This window comes from Lepidochelys kempii, chromosome 23 (genome assembly GCF_965140285.1).
Source record: "Lepidochelys kempii isolate rLepKem1 chromosome 23, rLepKem1.hap1, whole genome shotgun sequence".
NCBI lineage: Eukaryota > Metazoa > Chordata > Testudines > Cheloniidae > Lepidochelys > Lepidochelys kempii.
This window is the reverse complement of record NC_136402.1, coordinates 8,424,682-8,446,382: the sequence shown is the minus strand read 5'-3', so window position 1 is coordinate 8,446,382 and position 21,701 is coordinate 8,424,682. Positions and strand designations below refer to the sequence as shown.

Genomic DNA, 21,701 nt, shown 5'->3' with positions numbered 1-21,701 from the left:
GGGTAGAGCACCCACCTGGACAGAAGAAAGCTGTCACCTGAGGTAGGCTGGAAAGGTTGAGAGCCAGTGGCACTAGATCATCCTAATGAACCCTTCTGACCTTCACATTTTGGAGTTGGTGAAGCCTGGCAATGGGGCTGCTGGCCACACCGCCACCATGCCTCCCACAGTCCCCAGGAGAGAAAGTAAGTCACCCCCCAGGCATGGAGGCTGGGAATCCATCTGTCTTGGGATTAGACCCTTATGGTCCCTTCTAACTCTGTGGGTCTATGATTCTATAAGGACAGCCACAGCAGGTCAGACCAATGGTCCATCTGGCCAGTGTCCTGTCTTCTGACAGTGGCCAATGCCAAGTGCTTTGGAGGGAATGAATAGACCAGGGCAATTATCGAGTGATCTGTCCCCTGTCGTCCAGTCCCAGCTTCTGGCAGGCAGAGGCTAGGGATGCCCAGAGGATTGGGTTGCTTCCCTGAGCATCTTGGCTAACAGCCATTGATGGACCTATCCTCCATGACTGTCATGGATCTGCAGGTTCGGTGCTTTTGTCTAGGTCTGGAACCGTCCCTGGGAGGACCCGTTCAGTGTGTCAGTCCCCTTAGGGGTAAGCCCTGTGTCTTCACCGCCCCTTGGGACCAAGCCTCAGAGCCTTCAGCCCCCCGCTTCACTCCCTGAGCTCCCTGCGGTGAGTCCACCTGAGTTGGACACCTGGGGAGACTCACACACCCCAAGGGAGCAAAGCACCCCGACTCTCTGCCTTGGGAGTGACCCTCCACCAGTGCTGGAGAAGCAGGAGGGTTTATTGGATGTCTGGGGCACAGTGTAGAAAGTCCTTAGGGAACATGGAGAACAGAAAGTTACAGCAACGTCCATTTGGGTCAGCCCAGAGCCCTCCTCTGACCCCTCTATAGGCCCAGTCCAGAAGCTTTTCTTCCCTCCAGCAGCCCACACTTAATAACCTCACCTGGCCCCTCCCCCGTCCTTTGCTCTCCAGCTGGTCACACCCAGCTGGCTTCCTGCGGAGGGTGGGCCATCCATGGTCATTTGTTGCTAGGTGCCAAATGTCCTGGCAATTGGAATGGCCAGTGTCTTCGGAGACTCTCCATGGTCAGGGGGCCTAGGCCCCGAGCAGCTAGGCCTCAGTCACGCCTGTATTTCTGGGTCTCTGTAAAGAGTAAACCACTTCCTTCTCTGACCTAGTTCAGCATGCACCACATAGAGGAAACTGAGGTGCACTCAATAGTCATCCAAAATATTATGAAAATTCCCACTGTGTCACAATGACCTTGTCTTATTCTATAACCCAGTTATAGCTTTGGCCTTCACAACATCCCCTGGCAAGGAGTTCCACAGGGTGAATGTGTGTTGTGTGAAGAAATACTTCCCTTTGTTTGTTTTTTCAACCTGCTGCCTGCTAATTTTATCGGGTGACCCCTGGTTCTCGTGTGATGTGAAGGAGTGAATAACACATCCCTATTCACTTTCTCCACCCTAGTCATGATTTTATCGACTTTTATCACGTCCCCCTGTAGTCGTCTCTTTTTCCAAGCTGAACAGTTCCGGTCTTTGTAATCTCTCCTTATGTAGAAGCTGTTCCATTCCCCTGCTCATTTTTGTTGCCCTTTTCTGAACCTTTTCCAATTCCTTTCTAATATAGCTTGAGTTGGGGCGACCAGAACTGCCCGCAGGATTCAAGGTGTGGCCATACCATGGACTTATATAGAGGCATTATGATATTTTCTGTCGTATTTCCTCCTTTTCCTTCTGGTTCCTAACACTGCTCGTGGTTTTGACTGATGCTGCCCATCGAGCAGATGTGTTCAGGGAACTATGGCTCCAAGGTGTTAATGTTAACGAATCACAGAATATCAGAGTTGGAAGGGACCTCAGGAGGTCATCTAGTCCAACCCCCTGCTCAAAGCGGGACCAATCCCCAATTTTTGCCCCAGATCCCTAAATGGCCCCCTCAAGAATTGAGCTCACAACCTTGGGTTTAGTAGGCCAATGCTCAAACCACTGAGCTATCTCTTTCTTGAGTGGAAACAGATAATTTACACTCCATTGCTGTGTATGTAGAGTTGGGATTATGTTTTCCAGTGGGTATCACTTTGCACTTATTTGAGAGATCCTTTTGTAACCCTTCTCAGTCTGCCTGGGACTTACCTACCTGGAGTAATTCTGTAACATCGGCAAATTTTACCACATCACTGTTCACCCCTTTTCCCAGATCAATTATGAATACGTTGAATAGGACTGGACCTGGTACAGACCCCTGAGGGACACCACTATTTACCTCTCTCCATTCTGAAAAATTAGCCATTTATTCCTACCCTTTGTCTCCTATCTTTTCACCACTTACGGATCCATGAGAGGACCTTCCCTCTTATCCCATGTGCTTATGAGCCTTTTGTGAGGGACGTTGTCAAAGGCTTTCTGAAAGTCCAAGTAAATTCTAGCCACCGGATCACCCTTGTCCTCATATATGTTGACTCCCTCAGACCATTTGAATGGATGGGTGAGGCATGATTTCCCTTTACAAAAGTCGTGTTGACTCTTTCCCGGCACATCGTGTTTTTCTGTGTGTTCTTTACTGTAGTTTCAGGCAGTTTGCCCGGTACTGAAAGTTACGCTCACCGGCCTGTAATTGCCAGGATTGCCTCTAGAGCCTTTTAAAAAATTGTCAGTCCTCCAGTTCTGTGGTCCAGAGGCTGATTTAAGCAATAGGTTACACACCCCAGTTAGCAGGGGCTCTGACAGTGCAGATGGTGCTCAGGGTGGGGGGCGGGTCAGGAAGATGGTGCCAGGGAGGGCGCTGGCAGCGCTGGCTTGGGGCGGAAGGTGCAGGGGGCTGAGGCAGGGCAGGTGGTGCCCAGGGCTCCAGCATGGGTGCAGATGACCGTCAGGCTCCATGAACCACCTACAAACGTACAATTTCTATAAGGCTCAGGAAATGTGGCTGAGTGGGGCTCGAGAAGGGACATGCCCAGAACAGGGTCCTAGCCCAGTGCCCACCCCCCACTGCCTGGAGCAGGCCCCTGGGCCTAGCCCTCCTGCATCGCACAGGGGCAGAGCGAGGGGCCCATCCAGCCTGCCATACCCTGGCAGACTCTTGGTCCCCTCTAGCTAGGCCAGGCAGCAGCACACACAGAGGGGAGAGGGGACCCTGCCACTGCATGTGGCCCCACTGAGTGGGACCTGAGGGGGATCCTGGCCCACCCCAGTCTGCCAACTGCCCTGCCCGCAGCAGGTTCCCAGCCCCCCTGCTGCCCCCAGCCCCCTGCCTGCCCCACTCTGCCAGTCCCCCCACTCACTCCCCTCAGCCCCACCCCTCACCCACTTTGCTCCCCTGCCCCAAAGAAAGTGTCACACCCAGGGCACCCAGCTGCGCTGCCCGCGCTGGGGATGGCCACAGGGGGGCAGCAGAGGGCCAGGAACGAGGTGTGGACAGACACCTGCCACTTGGTCGCTACATTATTTCAATGAGCTAATTTGCACGTCAGTCGGCAGCGACCAGCAGGAGTTCGCCTGGGAGTTGGCCCGGGGAGAGCCCGCTGAGGCTGCCATCTGGCCGGCTTCTCTGAGTAGTCACTACAACTTCTGAGGAAGCTCGTAGAAGGAAGGTAACATGGAAGGGGGGTGTTCAGCTGTTGTGACCTGCACTGGATGTGCCAGGTTTGTGTTTCTCCCACAGGACAGAAGCGACTTTGTCTGTACCAAGTGCAAGCTGGTCTCCATACGGGAAGAGAAGGTTCAAGGTCTGGAGCAACAGGTATCGACCCTGCGGTGCATAAGAGAAACTGAAGATTTCCTGGACGGACGTCAGGATAGGCTTCTATGGGCACAAGGTTCTGAAGATTCAGAGCAGGCTGCGCAGCGGGGACAGGACGGTGAAGAAATTTGGCAGCATGTGACCTCCAGAAGAAGAAAGGGGAACGTCCATGTACCAGCAGGGCAGATACAGGTGAGCAACCGTTTTCATGTTCTCTCCACCGGTACTAAAGCGGAGAGTGGACCAGATGATACGTCTGAGGGAAGGGAGCAGAAGGAGACTGCTGATTGGAAGGCATGAGATGCACTGTCCTAGGGTTGGGCGTTCCACGACCACCGCTCCCAAGAGAAGGAGGCGGGTGGTGGTGGTTGGGGACTCTCTCCTCAGGGGGACTGAGTCATCTATTGGCCGCCCCGACCGGGGAAACCGAGAAGTCTGCTGCTTGCCAGGAGCTAAGATTCGCGATGTGACGGAGAGTCTGCCGAGACTCATCAAGCCCTCGGATCGCTACCCCTTCCTGCTTCTCCACGTGGGCACCAATGACACTGCCAAGAATGACCTTGAGCGGATCACTGCAGACTACGTGGCTCTGGGAAGAAGGATAAAGGAGTTTGAGGCGCAAGTGGTCTTCTCGTCCATCCCCCCCATGGAAGGAAAAGGCCTGGGTAGAGACCGTCGAATCGTGGAAGTCAACGAATGGCTACGCAGGTGGTGCCGGAGAGAAGGCTTTGGATTCTTTGACCATGGGATGGTGTTCCATGAAGGAGGAGTGCTGGGCAGAGACGGGCTCCACCTAACGAAGAGAGGGAAGAGCATCTTCACAAGCAGGCTGGCTAACCTAGTGAGGAGGGCTTTGAACTAGGTTCACCGGGGGAAGGAGACCAAAGCCCTGAGGTAAGTGGGGAAGTGGGATACCGGGAGGAGGCATGAGCAGGAGCGCGTGAGAGGGGAGGGCTCCTGCCTCATACTGAGAAAGAGGGGCAATCAGCAGGTTACCTCAAGTGCCTATATACAAATGCACGAAGCCTGGGAAACAAGCAGGGAGAACTGGAAGTCCTGGCAAAGACAAGGAATTATGATGTGATTGGAATAACAGAGACTTGGTGGGATAACTCACATGACTGGAGTACTGTCATGGATGAATATAAACTGTTCAGGAAGGGCAGAAAAGGTGGGGGAGTTGCACTGTATGTAAGGGAGCGGTATGACTGCTCAGAGCTCAAGTATGAAACTGCAGAAAAACCCTGAGAGTCTCTGGATTAAGTTTAGAAGTGTGAGCAACAAGGGTGATGTCATGGTGGGAATCTGCTATAGACCACCGGACCAGGGGGATGAGGTGGATGAGGCTTTCTTCCGGCAACTCACAGAAGTTACTAGATCGCAGGCCCTGGTTCTCATGGGAGACTTCAATCACCCTGATATCTGCTGGGAGAGCAATACAGCAGTGGACAGGCAATCCAGGAAGTTTTTGGAAAGGGTAGGGGACAATTTCCTGGTGCAAGTGCTGGAGGAACCAACTAGGGGCAGAGCTCTTCTTGACCTGCTGCTCACAAACCGGGAAGAATTAGTAGGGGAAGCTAAAGTGGATGGGAACCTGGGAGGCAGTGACCATGAGATAGGATCCTGAACTCGACCAACACAAGGAAGAAAGGAGAGCAGCAGAATACAGACCCTGGACTTCAGAAAAGCAGACTTTGACTCCCTCAGGGAACTGATGGGCAAGATCCCCTGGAAGAATAACATGAGGTGGAAAGGAGTCCAGGAGAGCTGGCTGTATTTTAAAGAATCCTTATTGAGGTTACAGGGACAAACCATCCCGATGTGTAGAAAGAATAGTAAATATGGCAGGCGACCAGCTTGGCTTAACAGTGAAATCCTTGCTGCTCTTAAATACAAAAAAGAAGCTTACAAGAAGTGGAAGATTGGACTAACGACCAAGGATGAGTATAAAAATATTGCTCGGGCTTGCAGGAGTGAAATCAGGAAGGCCAAATCACACCTGGAGTTGCAGCTAGCAAGAGATGTTAAGAGTAACCAGAAGGGTTTCTTCAGGTATGTTAGCAACAAGAAGAAAGTCAAGGAAAGTGTGGGCCCCTTACTGAATGAGGGAGGCAACCTAGTGACAGAGGATGTGGAAAAACCTAATGTACTCAATGCTTTTTTTGCCTCTGTCTTCACAAATAAGGTCAGCTCCCAGACTACTGCACTGGGCAGCACAGCATGGGTAGGAGGTGACCAGCCCTCTGTGGAGAAGGAAGTGGTTTGGGACTATTTAGAAAAGCTGGACGTGCACAAGTCCATGGGGCTGGATGTGCTGCATCCGAGAGTGCTAAAGGAGTTGGCGGATGTGATTGCAGAGCCATTGGCCATTATCTTTGAAAACTCATGGCAATCGGGGGAGGTCCCAGATGACTGGAAAAAGGCTAATGTAGTGCCCATCTTTAAAAAAGGGAAGAAGGAGGATCCTGGGAACTACAGGCCAGTCAGCCTCACCTCAGGCCCTAGAAAAATCGTGGAGCAGGTACTCAAGGAATCAATTCTGAAGCACTTAGAGGAGAGGAAAGTGATCAGGAACAGTCAGCATGGATTCACTAAGGGCAAGTAATGCCTGACTAATCTAATTGCCTTCTCTGACGAGATAACTGGCTCTGTGGATGAAGGGAAAGCAGTGGACATGTTGTTCCTTGACTTTAGCAAAGCTTTTGACACTGTCTTCCACAGTATTCTTGCCAGCAAGTTAAAGAAGTATGGGCTGGATGAATGGACTATAAGGTGGATGGAAAGCTGGCTAGATTGTCAGGCTCAACGGGCGTGATCAATGGCTCCATGTCTAGTTGGCAGCCGGTATCAAGCGGAGTGCCCCAGGGGTCAGTCCTGGGGCCGGTTTTGTTCAATATCTTCATAAATGATCTAGAGGATGGTGTGGATTGCACCCTCAGCAAGATTGTAGATGACACTAAACTGGGAGGAGAGGTAGATACGCTGGAGGGTAGGGATAGGATACAGAGGGACCTAGACAAATTGGAGGATTGGGCCAAAAGAAATCTGATGAGGTTCAACAAGGACAAGTGCAGAGTCCTGCAATTAGGACAGAAGAATCCCATGCACCGCTACAGACTAGGGACTGAATGGCTCGGCAGCAGTTCTGCAGAAAAGGACCTAGGGGTTACAGTGGACGAGAAGCTGGATATGAGTCAGCAGTGTGCCCTTGTTGCCAAGAAGGCCAATGGCATTTTGGGATGTATAAGTAGGGGCCTTGCCAGCAGATCGAGGGACGTGATCGTTCCCCTCTATTCGACATTGGTGAGACCTCATCTGGAGTACTGTGTCCAGTTTTGGGCCCCACACTACAAGAAGGATGTGGAAAAATTGGGAAGAGTCCAGCAGAGGGCAACAAAAATGATTAGGGGACTGAAACATATGACTTATGAGGAGAGGCTGAGGGAACTGGGATTGTTTAGTCTGCGGAAGAGAAGAATGAGGGGGGATTTGATAGCTGCTTTCAACTACCTGAAAGGGGGTTCCAAAGAGGATGGCTCTAGACTGTTCTCAGTGGTAGCAGATGACAGAACGAGGAGTAATGGTCTCAAGTTGCAGTGGGGGAGATTTAGGTTGGGTATTAGGAAAAACTTTTTCACTAGGAGGGTGGTGAAACACTGGAATGCGATACCTAGGGAGCTGGTGGAATCTCTTTCCCTAGAAGTTTTTAAGGTCAGGCTTGACAAAGCCCTGGCTGGGATGATTTAGTCGGGGATCGGTCCTGCTTTGAGCAGGAGGTTGGACTAGATACCTCCTCAGGTCCCCTCCAACCCTGATATTCTATGATTTGCATATGAGCAGGACTTCCCTCCAGGGTTCTGGGTCTCCTCATGGCCTGCCTGCCCAGAGGGAGAGTAAAGCCTTTCTGGGGTCCTGGGTCAGAGCAAGTGGGGGCCCCTCCCCACCCCTTCTGCCTGTAGTTCCCCCCCCCCCCCGCATGCTCCTGCTAGGGAAATGGAGTCGGGGCGGGGAGAACCCATTTTTGTGGGGTCCCCCAACTGGCCGTGGTCCCTGAGCAGCGCTAATCCGCCACTGACCCCCCACAACCCAGCCCTGCAGCTCCCTGCCCCCCGCCCGTCCCCCACAACCCAGCTCTGGAGCTTCCTGCCCCCCCCCACAAGCCAGCCTCAGAGCTCCCCCACCCCCTCCATGGCCCAGTCTTGGAGCTCCCTGTGCCCTCACCCCCCAACACCCCATGGCCCAGGTATGGAACTCCCTGTGCCCTGGCACCCCCACATAGCCCAGCCCTGGAGCTCCCCATGCCCCCCCTGCACGGCCCAGCCCTGGAGCTCCCTGTGCCCTGGCCCCACCCCACATGGCCCAGTCCAATCTGGGGGTGGCCCAGGATCGCTCCCAAGGGCCCAGCCGGTCTCTGCCTCACTGCTGGGCCTGGGACACATGGCCTGAGACCCTCATCCCCACGTGAGGCCCCCCGAGGTGGGCACGGTGTCTCTGCCCTTTGCCCATCGCCGTAGCTGGGAGGCGCCACACAGATCCCAAGCAACTGTGTTCACCAACTACGCAACACCGCAGGCCTGGCCGCTCACCCAGCGCGTGCCCCTACAGGCTTCACCAACTGGTCAAAGGGATCCCAGCCAATGCCTGCACGCTACCAATGGGGCCACCCTTCACTCCCTGCTGCACAGGCTGGACTCACGCTGGGCCCTCCAGCCCAAAGGCTCTGTAGCTCCCTGGCCCTGAGGCAGCCAGACCCCCAGCAAGGCACCCGAGAGAAGGAGGCTGGACAGCTCAGATCTGGTGAGCGGACACAGGCTGGGTCTCCCCCGAGCCCCACACCTGTCTGCTAGCCTCCACCAAATACCCCCTGCAAGCCAGTGCCCCGCCTGGCTCCCTTCACCAAAGTGCTGCCGAGCACAATACAACAAAGACCATCGCAGCGGGCGCTGCAAAACCAGCCTCGCACAAACCTACCGGCCGAGGGCCGGGGCTGGAGACCCAGAATCCAGGACACACTCAGCATTGCGCAGGCTCCCAGGTCGGTCCCACGCTCGGCACCAAAGCAGGCGGTCCCTCCCAGGCCTGTCACTTAATGACACTGCAGCGGAGGAGATGCAGGTTTCCTTGGAGTTCCCTGCCCAGCCAGGGAGCGCTGCCCGTTGGGGACGAGGCACCCAGAATGAAGAGCTGGCATCTCGGCTTTAAACGGGAAACCCTGACCCGGGGTGCCATGAGCACAACGTCCAACTCTGCTGGGTGGGTCTGTGTGTCATAGGCCCCATGTGCGATGGTGAGTCTCCTTCAAGGGTCCTGGGGTTTTGGAGCAGGTGCTCTGAGTTCCACCATCCCGATCCCCCCACCTTGGCAAAGCTGGGATAAGCTCGTGGCTGAGGCGTCTGTGTCCTGAGCCAAACTGTGGTGCCCCCAGGCATCGGACTACAGGCCCTGTGCTGGGCCAGTGCTCTAGCATGGAAGCTAGGCTGGGCCTAGGAGACGTGGCACCTCTGTGTTCCCAGCTTGGCCAGGCTCAGGGGGCCTGACTGTCTCTCGCCCCGGTGCCGCTCTGGCTGCTGCCCTGGCTTGGAGTCGCTATCTGAGGCCAGCAGCCGGTGGGCACCTTGCAGGGTGTGAGCCTGGCAATGCAGCCAAGGGGCCATGGTCACAGGGGCAGCTCCCCTGGTGCAGGACGGTGCGATAAGTGAAGGGGGAGGGGGGATCTCCCTTTTATGGACACCCAGTCAGCTAGTTAGCTACAAAATCCTTGTTAGTAGCTGTTCTCTATTTGCTTTACCTGTAAAGGGGTAAAAAAGCCCATTGATAAAGGAAGGGAGTGGGCACCTGACCAAAAGAGCCAATGGCAAGGCTGGAACTTCTTAAAATTGGGAAAAACCTTCCCCTTTGTCTGTCTGTTGTTCTCCGGAGAGAGGAGACCTGGAGCGGCAATGTAAGAAGCTTTAAACCAGGTATGACAAATCATCAAATCGTTCCTCAAACCTACTTATCTGAAACCTCAAATATGTAAGTAGATCAGGGAATGTCTAGGAAGACGCCATCAGGTTTCTCTCTTTTACTTCCTTATGGCATGTGGACTGCTCTGTGCTAACCCCAGGTGCTTTTGTTTTGCTTGTAACCTTTAAGCTGGGCCTCAAGAGAGATCTTGATGCTGAATTTTTGTAATTGTTTTTTTGAGAATTAAAAAAGCCTAAGTTTCCCGAGGTATTTTCTTTCTTGTTGGTTGTTAAGAACAGGGCTGGGAGTTTGTGTCCTAAGAGGTTGTGCGCATGTTGTTTCGTTATCTGGTGGCAACAGTTGATTTCCTTTGTTTTCCAGTCTCAGCTCTTCCCGGTGTGTGAGAGGGCTTGAGGGCACCCCACAGGAAGGAATTCCCAATGCGCCTTTCTGGGTTCTCTAAAAAGGGGTTTTTTTGCACTTGGGTGGTGGCAGCATCTCCCCATCCAAGGTCAGAGAGAAGCTGTAACCGTGGGAGTTTGATACCAGCCTGGAATGGCCAATATTAATTTTGTTTGAATCCTTGTGAGTCCCCACCTTCCGCACTCAAAGTGCCGGAGTGGGGAATCAGCCTTGATAGACGGGCACCTGCCCTTTATCCCAGCAGGGTGGAGCTCAGAGGGCTGGGGCAGTACCAGCCTGGGGAGGGGCACCAGGGGCTTCATGGGCTCTGCTCAGGGGGGTACCTCATGTACCACAACCCTGTGGGGGGCTCCAATGCTGGACACTGGCTGGGGCGATGGGGGTTCGCATGGTGTGTGTGGGGGAGCAGGTGGGAACCCTGGCCAGGGGACCTTGCTACCTGCAGTTGGGGAGAGCCCATCTCTGCCCCACACTGGGGCCTTCGCTGGGTGCCCTCTTCCCACCCAGGTCGCCCTTCCCTCTGCTGCCATTGCACAGGGCAGTGGTCACGCCCCTCTGGACCCCGTGTGCCCATCTGGCCACCCGTGTGCAAGGACGAGGAGTTCAGACCGGCGCAGATGCTGGGACGGGCTGCTGGGCTGTTCGGGCACCATGCATGCCTTGGTCCTGGGTTTGTACAGCACCGAGCACAGCGGGGTCCTGGGCCGGGCTCCTTGGCACTCGGCCATGACAATAATTAATATTGGAGAGCAGGAGACGGGCACAGCTGGGCTCTTTGGCTGGCAGTGCTGGCTGCCCGGAGCAGGGGCGAACGCCAGGGCGGGCGCAGAGTTAGTGAAGCGCAAGGACAGTGTTGGCACCAGTGCAGCTGGCCAGGGATCGATGTTTGTCACCCCATGGAGGGGGCAGGTCTGGACCAGCCTCCCAGCAGGAGCAGGGAGCATAGACTCGAACTGATCTGAGGATGGAGCTGGAGAGGTGGCTGTGGCGAGGGGAGCCGGAGAACCGGGGGGAGCTGCAGGTCTGTGTCTGGAAGCACCATAAAGAATGCCCTGGGGTTGCTCCAGCCCTCCCCTGGTGCCCAAGGCAGCTCCTTTGGGCCCCGTTCTCTGGCACCCAGGAGTGACGCACCCCAAGCCCGACGGCAGCTCTTTGGGCCCAGCCTGAGCCGGCACCGGTGGCTGCACTTGGGACCAGGCCCCTGGGAGCCCGACTGGCCTCTCCCCAGATCCACAGTCCCACGTTGATGCCAGCCCCCCAGCAGCGCCCCCTAGAGCTAACCCTGTGCTGATGCTCCCCTGGGGCATGGGGGGGGCAGCCGCTCTCCAGACAGACACCGGTGCAGTCTCCCGAGCCCAGAAAAACCGGTGATTACCCTGCTGCGGCGTGGGAGGCTTCCAGCCAGGGCCACAGGGAAGGGCTTCCTCTCAGGAAACCAGCCCCCCCGCTCCGACACCCTCCATCTCCTCCAGGCGTCCAGCTCACTGCGGAGCCACTGGCCAGTGCGGCTGTGTCCCGGCAAGCAGGAGATGGAGTGAGCCCCAGAGTCACCTTCAGAGCACGGTAAGGGGGGTGTGCGGGACTCCTGCTCCCATGAGCCGCCATCCCCATTCCCCCGACCCGCTGCCCCTGCCCAGCTCTCACTCCAGCCAGCCAAGGGGCCCAAAGCGCTTCACCAATATCCCCAGATGCCGGGCAGGACCAGTCCCACTGGAGGGAGGAAACTGAGGCACAGGGAGGGGAAGAGAGCTGTCCAGTGTCTCTCAGCAGGTCAGGGACTAAGCCAGGAATCAGAACCCTGGAGTCCTGCAGCTTAACTCCCTGCTTTAACCACTAGACCCCACTTCTCCCCCAGGATTCTGTGTGTCCGTGAGCCTCACATCAGGGTGCCACAGGGCTGGGGCAGGTTGTGTGGTATGTCAGGATCATTAAGCCACTGTCGGGGATGCAGCAGGGTGCAGAGCCGGTGCTGGGTACGTGCCCTGCTGGCTGAGAGAGCCGGAGCCGGTGCTGGGTACGTGTCCAGCTGATCGGAGTTGTTGGTGCCAGGTGAATGGGAATGAGCCAAGTCTCTGCCCAGCTGCTGCCTTCACCATCCTGGCAAGCCCAACGCAGCCTGGTCCTGGTATGGTCCAAGCAGGGCTCCCCTGACGAGGCAGATGGGCACAAGCCCCGGCAGCAGCCAGCCCTGTGGCGGGAGGTCCCTGATCTCAAGCCAGTCCCTGCGGGGTGGGGCTGGCTCCCCAGCCAGGCTGGACCTACTGGCCTCGTCTTGGTGCTGCATCCCTTGGGGGGGCCTAGTGGGACTGGGACCCTGGGAAGGGAAAACAGGTCCTCCCCCGTCCATGTGTCTGCTAGGCCATGTCCCTCTGTGCCTGCCCAGCCCCCCTTGCCCACCCCACATCCCCCGTTCCCCATGGCTGCCCCACCCCCACATCCCTCTTCTCCCTCCTCCCATCTGTCACCCATCCCCCCCATCCCTCTGGCTCTTGCCCCCCCACCAACTACCCCTCTCTTTTATCTCTCTGCTCCCCTTCCCCCTTCTCTCTCCCAACTTTGCCCATCCCCATCCAGCACCAAAGTACAGTTTGACCCCGGGGAGCCTGAGGCTCAGGGACTCACCCAGGACCCCACAGCAGGGCAGAGGCAGGAAACCTGGCACCTGCCAATCTCGTGGCCCTAGGAGGCCAGCCAGTGCCAGCGCCCCTTTGTCACAGGGGGAGAAAAGTCTACAGACGCTTTCTCTGCCGCAGAGCCAAGAATAGATCCCAGGAGTCCTTGCTTCCCACTCTAACCACTAGACCCCACTCCCCTCCCAGAGCCAGGGATAGGCTCCTGGACCCCCTGCTCTAACCACTAGAGCCTGCTCCCATCCCAGTGCTGGGTTAGAACCCAGGAGTCCCTGCTCCCAGCCCCCCTGCTCTAACCACTAGACCTCAGTCAATGTTCCTCACCATGCAATGTGGCCAGACTCTGCAGGAGTTTGATCCCTGGACCTTTGGACTTTTGCTCCCATGCTGTGCAGAGGGGAACCCCCGCTCGCCCTGCCTTGGGAGCAGAGCTTCCAGGCACATTGGCTTTGGCTGCTGGTAATTACTGTATTACCCTCCAGATGCACTGTCTGCCCCCCTCTCCCTGGGCACCCTGCAAGGTCTCTGTCCCTGGGCTTGTCCGGGGGCCATCCTGCAGCCCCTGCTTCTGTGCTGGCCTCAGGGGGGCGCCTCCTATCTGTCAGTCCAGAGCAGCCGCTCCTGACAGGGAGGGGTGCAAGGGCGACGGGGGCATGGGTGTGTGTGGGGGGATTGGGGATGGGGTGGGGGGAGCACATTTGTATTATGATCTGTGATGCCGTATCACCCAGAAGCCACAAATCAGCCCCCGCCCCCCTGGTGCTAGGTGCTGTACAAACACATGGCAGACAGTTCCTCTCCTGAGGGGCCTCCCCAGTCCTAGCCCACATCTAATCTGCCCCTGTCACTGTCCCCAGAGCCACTCCCATACCCTGTGCCCTGCCCCCGCCCCCGATTGTCGGCTCCGCAGGGCAGGGGTCTCCTTCGTCTCTTGTATGGCTGGAAAGGGGCATCTACTCGCCTGCCAGCCTGATGGCAGGAGCCGGTGCCTCTGCCCCACCGGTGCGGGGTGGCCCAGACTTGCACAGAAAGCTGCCAGCTGGCGTGGCAGTAAGAAGTGAGACAGCTGGGCTCCTTGCAGGCTCTAGGGCGAGGAATACCCCCTCGGCCCCCAGCCAGGGGCTCTCAGCCCCCAGCAGGCCCAACAACCCAAGCCCTGCCAGGCACTTTTCAGCAGAGGCGCCAGGGTGCCCCGAGGGAGCAGGTCTGGAGAATTAACTCCTGTCCCTGATGCAGAGAGGGGCAGGCAGAGGGTCACTGCAGATTGCAAAGCAAGGCAAATGGGGGGTGTGTGTGGGGGGAAGACCCAGGAGTCCTGTCCCTGTCCCCTGCTCTAAGCCACCATGATAGGTCTAAGTGGCAAAGAACAAACGCTGCAGCCGTGAGTCTCAGACCCCACTCTACAGACCCCGGCTCACGGGGCTCAGACTGTGAGGACAAGAACAGCAGTGTAGTCTGAATCCCAGCGAGATGGGTGGGGCTCAGAGTCTACACGACTATTTTTAGCCCCATAGCCCGAGTCAATTGACCTGGGCGCTGGGACTCATTGCTGCGAGGTTATTTTTGCAGCGTAGGCATACGCTAGACCCCACTCCTCTCCCAGAGCTGAGGGTAGAACCCAGGAGTCCTGGCTCCCACGCCCCTGCTCTGACCACTAGACCCCACTCCCCTCCCAGAGCTGAAGATGGAACCCAGGAGTCCTGGCTCCCCAGCTCTTTCTAGAGCTGCGAGACCCCAGTCCTTCCTCCTGCGGACTTGAGCCCTGTGTGCTGCGGTCCGCTGCCCCCTCCCCGGCTCCTGCCCGGGCTGCCAGCTCAGCGCAGAGGGAGCCAGCCCCGTTTCCTGCCGTCTGCAGCCCTCCGGCCTGGGGGTCATTTCCTGGTCTCAGTCGGCGCCTCCGGAGCTTGGGGATGTGACTCACGGGCTCCCTGCCCCCCAGGGTCCCAGTGCCATGCCAGCAGGGCTCCTGTCCTGCTGCTGGGGGACAGCCTCTGGGCAGGGCTCCTAGCCTCAGGACCTGTGTGGCACTGGGCACAACAGGTGCTCTGCCCATTGCTGGCCTGGGCACAGCTGGCGTCTGAGCCAGGCAGGAAGCTGCAGAGGGGCGACCTGGTTTCCCATTTGTCTAGAGGCCTCTATGGGGCACCCCAAGGTGTTGAGCCCCACGGGGCTGTGGTATGTGTGTGTGGGGGGGGCTGCAATTGTGCCTGTTAGACACAAACAGGGGGAGACATGGCAGAGTTTTCGCCGTTCGATCCCCGGGTGTGTGCTGGAAAACGGGTTCGCTCCGTGTCGTTCCCCCACCCCCCACACACACACACTTGGTGTTTCCCCGGAGAGCTTTGCTGGCCTCTGGGCGAGTCCGAACAAGGAGAGTTCCTGCCCCACAGGCTTGGCTGGGAGCTCTGGCAGGCCTTGGGGGGAAGCAGAGCCTGGAGTGCTGCCTGCCCCGATCGCAGGGCGCAGACGTGAGGCCTACGCTGCCTACGTTATGGTATGGCCGCGGCAGCGCTGTGATGTGGGCAGTGTCCTCACGCTCCATTGCTGGGGGCGAGCTCTCCCGGCGATCAAAAATAATCACCCCGAACGAGGGGGGGGGGGTCGCTGTATCGCCATAAAGCGCTGTCCATGTCGCATGCTTTTTCACACCCCCGAACGACTAAAGTTTTAGTGCCGAAAGTGGCTGTGTGGACACAGCCTTAGCTCCAGGGACGGGCAAGAAGGGGCTGGGAAGGGCTTGTCCTTCCCTAGGCTCCTCGCTGTTCACCAGCTGGGTTTTCTAAGTGCTCTAAAATCCACCGGCTGACTTGATGGCTGTGATCTATGGGTGCAGGCCGGTCCCTACCCAGCTCTGGCGGGGGAGTGGGGTCTAGTGGTTAGAGTTGGCAGAGACCTGGAGTCAGGACAACCGGGTTCCTTTCTTGGCTTAGGGAAGTGGGGGCAATTGGTTAAAGGAGGAGGGCTCAAAGCCAGGACTCCTGGGTTCTGGCCCCAGCTCTGAGAGCGGCGTGGGGTCTGGTGGTTAGAGTGGGGGGCTGGGAGCTCCAGCTCTGAGAGGGGAGTGGTCCCAATCTGGGGTTCTTGGAGCCAAGCGTTCCCAAGAGATGGCGCCTTGTGGCAAAACAGAAAGGACACCAGGGTTCTGCAGATCTTATCACGCCTGTGTGCACACCCAGGGCTCAGACTCTGGCTCCGACCCTCCCCTGTGAGGAATTCAGGCCTCGTCCAGACTGCCCCTGGGACGCTCTCCGGATATGGGCACCCGAATGTGCGGAGATGACCCTGCAGCGCGGCCCCACTGGAAATCAGCCAAGGTCCCAGTCACCTGCACCCCAAATTGAGGGCCCCTTTGGATCTGGGGGCAGCTGAGGCTGGCTCAGCTGGGGGCTGTGCTGGGGTCAGTGAGGCTTCTCCCCTCCAGGGCATGTAGGGAATTCCCATTTGTGGGGCTCAGGTACCAGTGATGGGCCCTACGCTCCCCGCCCCCCACCAACAAACACCCACACAAGGGGGAGGTGAGAGCAGCTGGAGACAGCTTGGCTGAGGGGTGGGGGATTGGGAGCACCCAGGGACTCGCAGCAACTGTAGCCGACCCCTGACGGGGGGGCGTGTCTGGGCGCAGATGTGCGTACATGAGCGTGTGGCATGTTTGTGCTTGTGCCCTGGGCATGTCCACATGAGCATAAACCACGCATCTCCGCACCCGTCCTGCCCCATAGCCCGGCATGGCTCAGTGCGGGAAGCTCCACACCCGTCCTGCCCCATAGCCCGGCATGGCTCAGTGCGGGCATCTCCGCACCCGTCCTGCCCCATAGCCCGGCATGGCTCAGTGCGGGCATCTCCGCACCCGTCCTGCCCCATAGCCCGGCATGGCTCAGTGCGGGCATCTCCGCACCCGTCCTGCCCCATAGCCCGGCATGGCTCAGTGCGGGCATCTCCGCACCCGTCCTGCCCCATAGCCCGGCATGGCTCAGTGCGGGCATCTCCGCACCCGTCCTGCCCCATAGCCCGGCATGGCTCAGTGCGGGAAGCTCCACACCCGTCCTGCCCCATAGCCCGGCATGGCTCAGTGTGGGCATCTCCGCACCCGTTCTGCCCCATAGACCGGCATGGCTCAGTGCGGGCATCTCCGCACCCGTCCTGCCCCATAGCCCGGCATGGCTCAGTGCGGGCATCTCCGCACCCGTCCTGCCCCATAGCCCGGCATGGCTCAGTGCGGGCAGCTCCACACCTGTCCTGCCCCATAGCCCGGCATGGCTCAGTGCGGGCATCTCCGCACCCGTCCTGCCCCATAGCCTGGCATGGCTCAGTGCGGGCTGCTACCTGCCCATAGCTCAGGTGGCTCAGTGCTGGCTGCTCTCTGCCCCTGTCCTGCCCCATAACCCAGGTGGCTTAGTGAGGGCTACTTCCCCCCCCATCCTGCCCCATAGCCCAGACAGCTCAGTGCCCACAGCACCCTGCCCCCTAGCCCCAGGCGGCTCCGTGGGGGTGGCTCCCTGCCCCATAACCCCAGGCGGCTCAGCGCTGGCTGCTCCCCGCCCCTGTCCTGCCCCAAGGGAGGGCGGGGCCGGCTCGCTGCCCAGGAGTTCCCGGAGCTGCTCGCCCAGCCCCAGCGGTCAAAGGGACGGTGGCGACCGGTGGCGCCGGGTGGCCACCTGCCGAGCCGGACGCGGGGGGCCCCGGCCGTAGGGGCCGCTCTCAGAGGCGCGATGCAGACCCAGGTACCGGCTCCACACTGCTCGGGGCGAGGGTTGGGGCAGCGGGGACCGTCGCAGGGCCACACCCGCGATGGGCTCCCGAGGGGCCGGGCCGGGCCGGGCTGGGGGGTTGCAGCCGCTCGGGGTGCCCGGGAGCTCCCCACCCCGTGCCGCTGCTTCAGCCTGGGGTCACGGTGTCAGGGGCTGGGGGCTCCCCGGGGGGCGCTGACGGCGGGGGCTCTGTGCCGGCTTGGGGGGGATCAGGGGGGCTCTGTGCAGGCCTGGACCTGTGTGTGTGGGCTCTGTTTTGGTCGGGGTTGAGAGGGGTTCAGGGGGGGCTGTGTTCTGGCTGGAGGGGGTGCGGGAGGGGGATTCGGGGGGGCTGTGTGCTGGCTGGAGGGGGTGCGGGAGGGGGATTCGGGGGGGCTGTGTGCTGGCTGGACGGGGTGCGGGAGGGGGATTCGGGGGGGCTGTGTGCTGGCTGGGGGTGCGGGAAGGGGGCTCAGGGGGGCTGTGTGCAGGACTAGGGGAGAGGAGGATGGGGCTCTGTGCTGGCCTGAGCTGTGGGGGGGCTCTGTTTTGGTCTGGGTTGAGAAGGGCTGTGTGCTGGCTGGGTGGTGCGGGAGGGAGTTCAGGGGGGCTGTGTGCTGGTCTGAGGGTGAGGGGGCGTTCAGGGGGCTGTGTGCTGGCTGGGGGGCAGGGGAGGGGTTCAGGGGCTCTGGGCTGGCCTGGCAGCCCCGGGGGCATAGGGGGCTGAGCTGTCGGAAGCTCCAGGTGTCTCCTCCTGAGTTCAGAGGTTTGTTGCTGACCCTGATGGGACCAGCTCCCGGGGGGAGGGGTTTGGGGGTGGGAAGTCCGGGATTAGCTGGATGCAGTTTTATCTCCATGCGGGCGCCCTCCACCCCCGGTGCAGGGCTTAGCAGGCCAGTGCCAAGCACAAGGAGTCGGGTCCATTGATGCCTTCCCCTCGCACGGCCACGTACACCAGTGCCCACTCTCCTGCCTGGGATTCTTCCTGGGGCAAGTGGCTTCAGAAGGTGAGGGCCAGGAGCGTGGCTGGGCTGATGCAGAGCCGTGGCCAGCTGGGCTGTGGCTTGGCATGCGGCCAGGCTGTGCCAGTTGGCAACACCATAAATTAGCCTGTGCTGGATCCTGTCGCAGTCAGTGCCCAGAAAAGCCTCCTCCTGCCACTCCTCCCCTGCAGGGCTGGGCTCTGCTCTCGGCCCGGGCAGAGGCAGGTGCCCAAGGCCACTGCGGAGCCTGCGGGCAGAGCAGGGCAAAGTCCTGTGCTCAGGCCTGGCGCTCGGGCATCAATCTGCTGTCTTCAGTATAGATGGGCACCGGCTCACAGAAGCCCTTTGTCCCCTGCGTGGCTGGGGCCCCCAGGGTGTTTGCTCTGCTCCCAGGGAGTGGCAGTTTCGCTTTTGTCTTGGCTGCCTATAGAGTGGGGAAGGGGGGCATTTCTCCCTTGGAAATGGAGGCAGAACTCAGCTCCCCCCAGCGTTCCCCGGCCCAGTCGCCCAGTGCTTGTCAGCCTCCCCCAGCAGGCCGAGCTCGCCAGGCACCGCCCTGGGCATGGCTGGCATCCCATCTGCCTCTCCCCAACAGCCCTGGCAGAACTGGGGGTAAGGGGGAGATCAGCCCCCATGGAATCTGGTTCTCTTTGCCACTGGGCCTTGCTCAGCCCCCCAACCCTGGGCAAGCAACTCCCCCTCTGGGCCTCCATCTGGCCCTGGGCGAAAGAGGGGCGCTCCTGCCCAGGCGAGGAGCTTGGAGATCGAGGGTTGAGAAGCCCCGTACTAGGGTTATTAGAACCGCTGTTGTCTGAAAGTTCACCCAGACCTTGGGGGTGGGGTTGGGGGGCTCAGCCTCCCGGTTGTGCATTTGAGGTGCACGGGGAGGCTGCAGCTGTGCTGGGTCCGGTGGTGATGAGCATCTGTGAAAGGGGTTGGAAGAATCCACGTTCCCGGTAGGGCAGCTCTAGCTCCCAATCTGAGTCCGGCCTGTGTATCTCTGCGGGCTGGAGGTGTGGGGGTGTGCGTGTGCAGAGAGAAGGGTGTGGAAAGGGGGCTGGCGGTGCAGAGAGGTGTGTGGGGCGGGGCAGTGTCAGAGACAGACTTAGTTTGTCTCTCGCACTCCAGTACAAAGAATTCTTGTGACCTGCTCTCCCCCCCGCCAGTGTTTGCAGCAGATCTTTGCTGTTCAGCTGAATGGACCCCTTGGGCCTTTGCTTTGTCTCCCAGAAATTCCCTTCCCATGTGGCTGATCCTTGTCTACATGGGAGAGTCTGACCAGTTCTACAGGTGTAACTAGGCCCTGCCTAGCCAGGGAAATGACCTAGAATGGCCCTTGCGGAGTCCGTCCCCTCCTCCCTGCCCCCCACCCCCGCCCCACACAGGAGCACCTGGGTTTGGTTTATCTCAACCTCCTTCCCCAGGGATATGAGCTCAGGGCTTGTCTACACCAGAAACTCGTCCCAGTGTAGTGAAAGCCGTCCAGCCCTGTGAGGATGAGGGCAGTTATACTGGGATAATGTGTTGGGCCTGGCAGAGTTGTTGCCATGCTGGATGGGGAGGGAGTTCTCCCTTTGTCCCAGTGTCGGGATGTGCCCGACTAAGTTGGTGAAAATCAGCCCTGAACCCATGTGGTTGCACTGGGACAGACACTGCATGTGGAGCAGGGATACACTGAGACGGTGTCCTCAGTGTAGCCTCATCGATAGACTCATTCCTGTTCCTGGCTCTGCCACTGGCCTGCTGTGTTACCCAGGGCAAGTCACTTTGCCCCTCGGTGCCTCAGTTTCCCCACCTGGGGATAATGACACCGACCTACTTTGGGTAGCACGTTGAAACCAACTGTTGACGAGCTGTATGGGTGCGAAGAGCATCCCCAGGGATGGCACCGTCTGAGTGGGTCACTTTAAATTCACACCTGCAGCAAACACTTCCCACGTAGCCCAGGCTTGAGCTACAGGGTGGGGGCTCCTGAAATGTGGGCAGTTCCCAGGCTGGGCTCACACCACCACCGGACACTGCACTGGGAACCCCTGGGCCCAGGCTTACCCCTCTGCCAGCGTCTCATCTCCCCTGGGAGCACCACACAGGGCAGGAGCCCCCTCCTTGGGGGTGAGGAAGAGAGACAGCTGGGTTGGGTGCCCTGGCCCGCCTATGTACCCAGCACTTCTCCCCTCAGAGATAACAGCTAGTCCTGACATGCCAGTGCCCGCAGTCTGGGTGATGGTGCTGAGGGGCCAGGGTTCAAACCCAACCACAAGACGGGGGCGGGGGACAGATGCACATACAGGATTTTGTTTTTACCTCTGTCTTTTCAAAGCCAAACCCAGTCCTCGGAAATGGAAGGGAGGGGACCAGGAGGCTGATGCCAGGAGGAGACCCAGAGGCTGGTGGGGGTAGGGAGTGGAACAGGACGATGAGGTTGATGGTGGGGGGCGGAATGGGATCATGAGGCTGAGGGGAGGGGACAAAGAGGTGGAAGCGAGGGGAGGGGAACCATGAGGCGGGTGGGGGGCGGGGACCAGGAGATTGATGCGGGAGGGGACCAGGAGGCTGATGGTGGCTGAAGGGACTAGGAGGCTGATGGGGGGCGGGCGGGGGGAGGAGGAGACCATGAGGCAGCCTGCAATGGCATGTGGCCCAGCCTTGTCTGCTCTTAGGTAATATCCCCAATGGCTGGACATGGGGCGCTAGACGGGGAGGGCTCTGAGCTACTACAGAGAATCCTTTCCCAGCTGTCCAGCTGGTGGGTCTGAGTGCCAGAGGTGGGGTCAGGAAGGAATTCCCCCCCCCTCCCCAGGTCAGATGGGCAGAGGCCCTGGGGGGGGTTTCCTCTTCTCCTGCAGCCTGGGACATGGGTCACTTGCAGGTTTGAACTCGTGCCAATGGTGGATCTGCTGAGACGTGATTCATTTTGGGAGCCAAGGACATCAGTGACTCCACCTGAGGTTCTGGGGTACCGTGGGCGGGGGGGGGGGGGGGGGAGAGGATCTGTGGCCGGATAGACGAGAAGCTCTGGCTGTGGAGGAGGCAAAGTCAACTTAGGGAAGCCTGACTGACAGTTTCCTGGGCAATCCCCCCGCCATTGTGCATACAGAGAGCGCGGTCTTTTAAGAAAAAGGCCCCAGAGCAGGAACTGAAAAATCGGTTAATTGCCAGTAGGGTGACCAGATAGCGAGTGTGAAAAATCAGGACAGGGTGGGGGGTAATAGGCCTCTATATAAGA

At 58.8% G+C, this 21,701-nt stretch overlaps 1 protein-coding gene across 5 annotated transcripts in view; it reads left to right on the top strand.

The window, feature by feature from the left end:
- Nucleotides 1-11,627: 11,627 nt before the first annotated feature.
- The window catches only part of EXOC3L2 (exocyst complex component 3 like 2), a 33,864-nt gene continuing 23,790 nt past the window's right edge, over nucleotides 11,628-21,701 (top strand). For 4 of the 5 annotated variants that reach the window (XM_078850125.1, XM_073322232.2, XM_078850127.1 and 1 more), the window contains exon 1: nucleotides 17,382-17,486. The gene's annotated coding sequence lies outside the window, so the exon portion shown is untranslated. Of the gene's footprint in view, nucleotides 11,699-17,381; nucleotides 17,487-21,701 lie in introns of those variants that run through there. The other variant, XM_073322233.2, reaches the window with a different exon arrangement.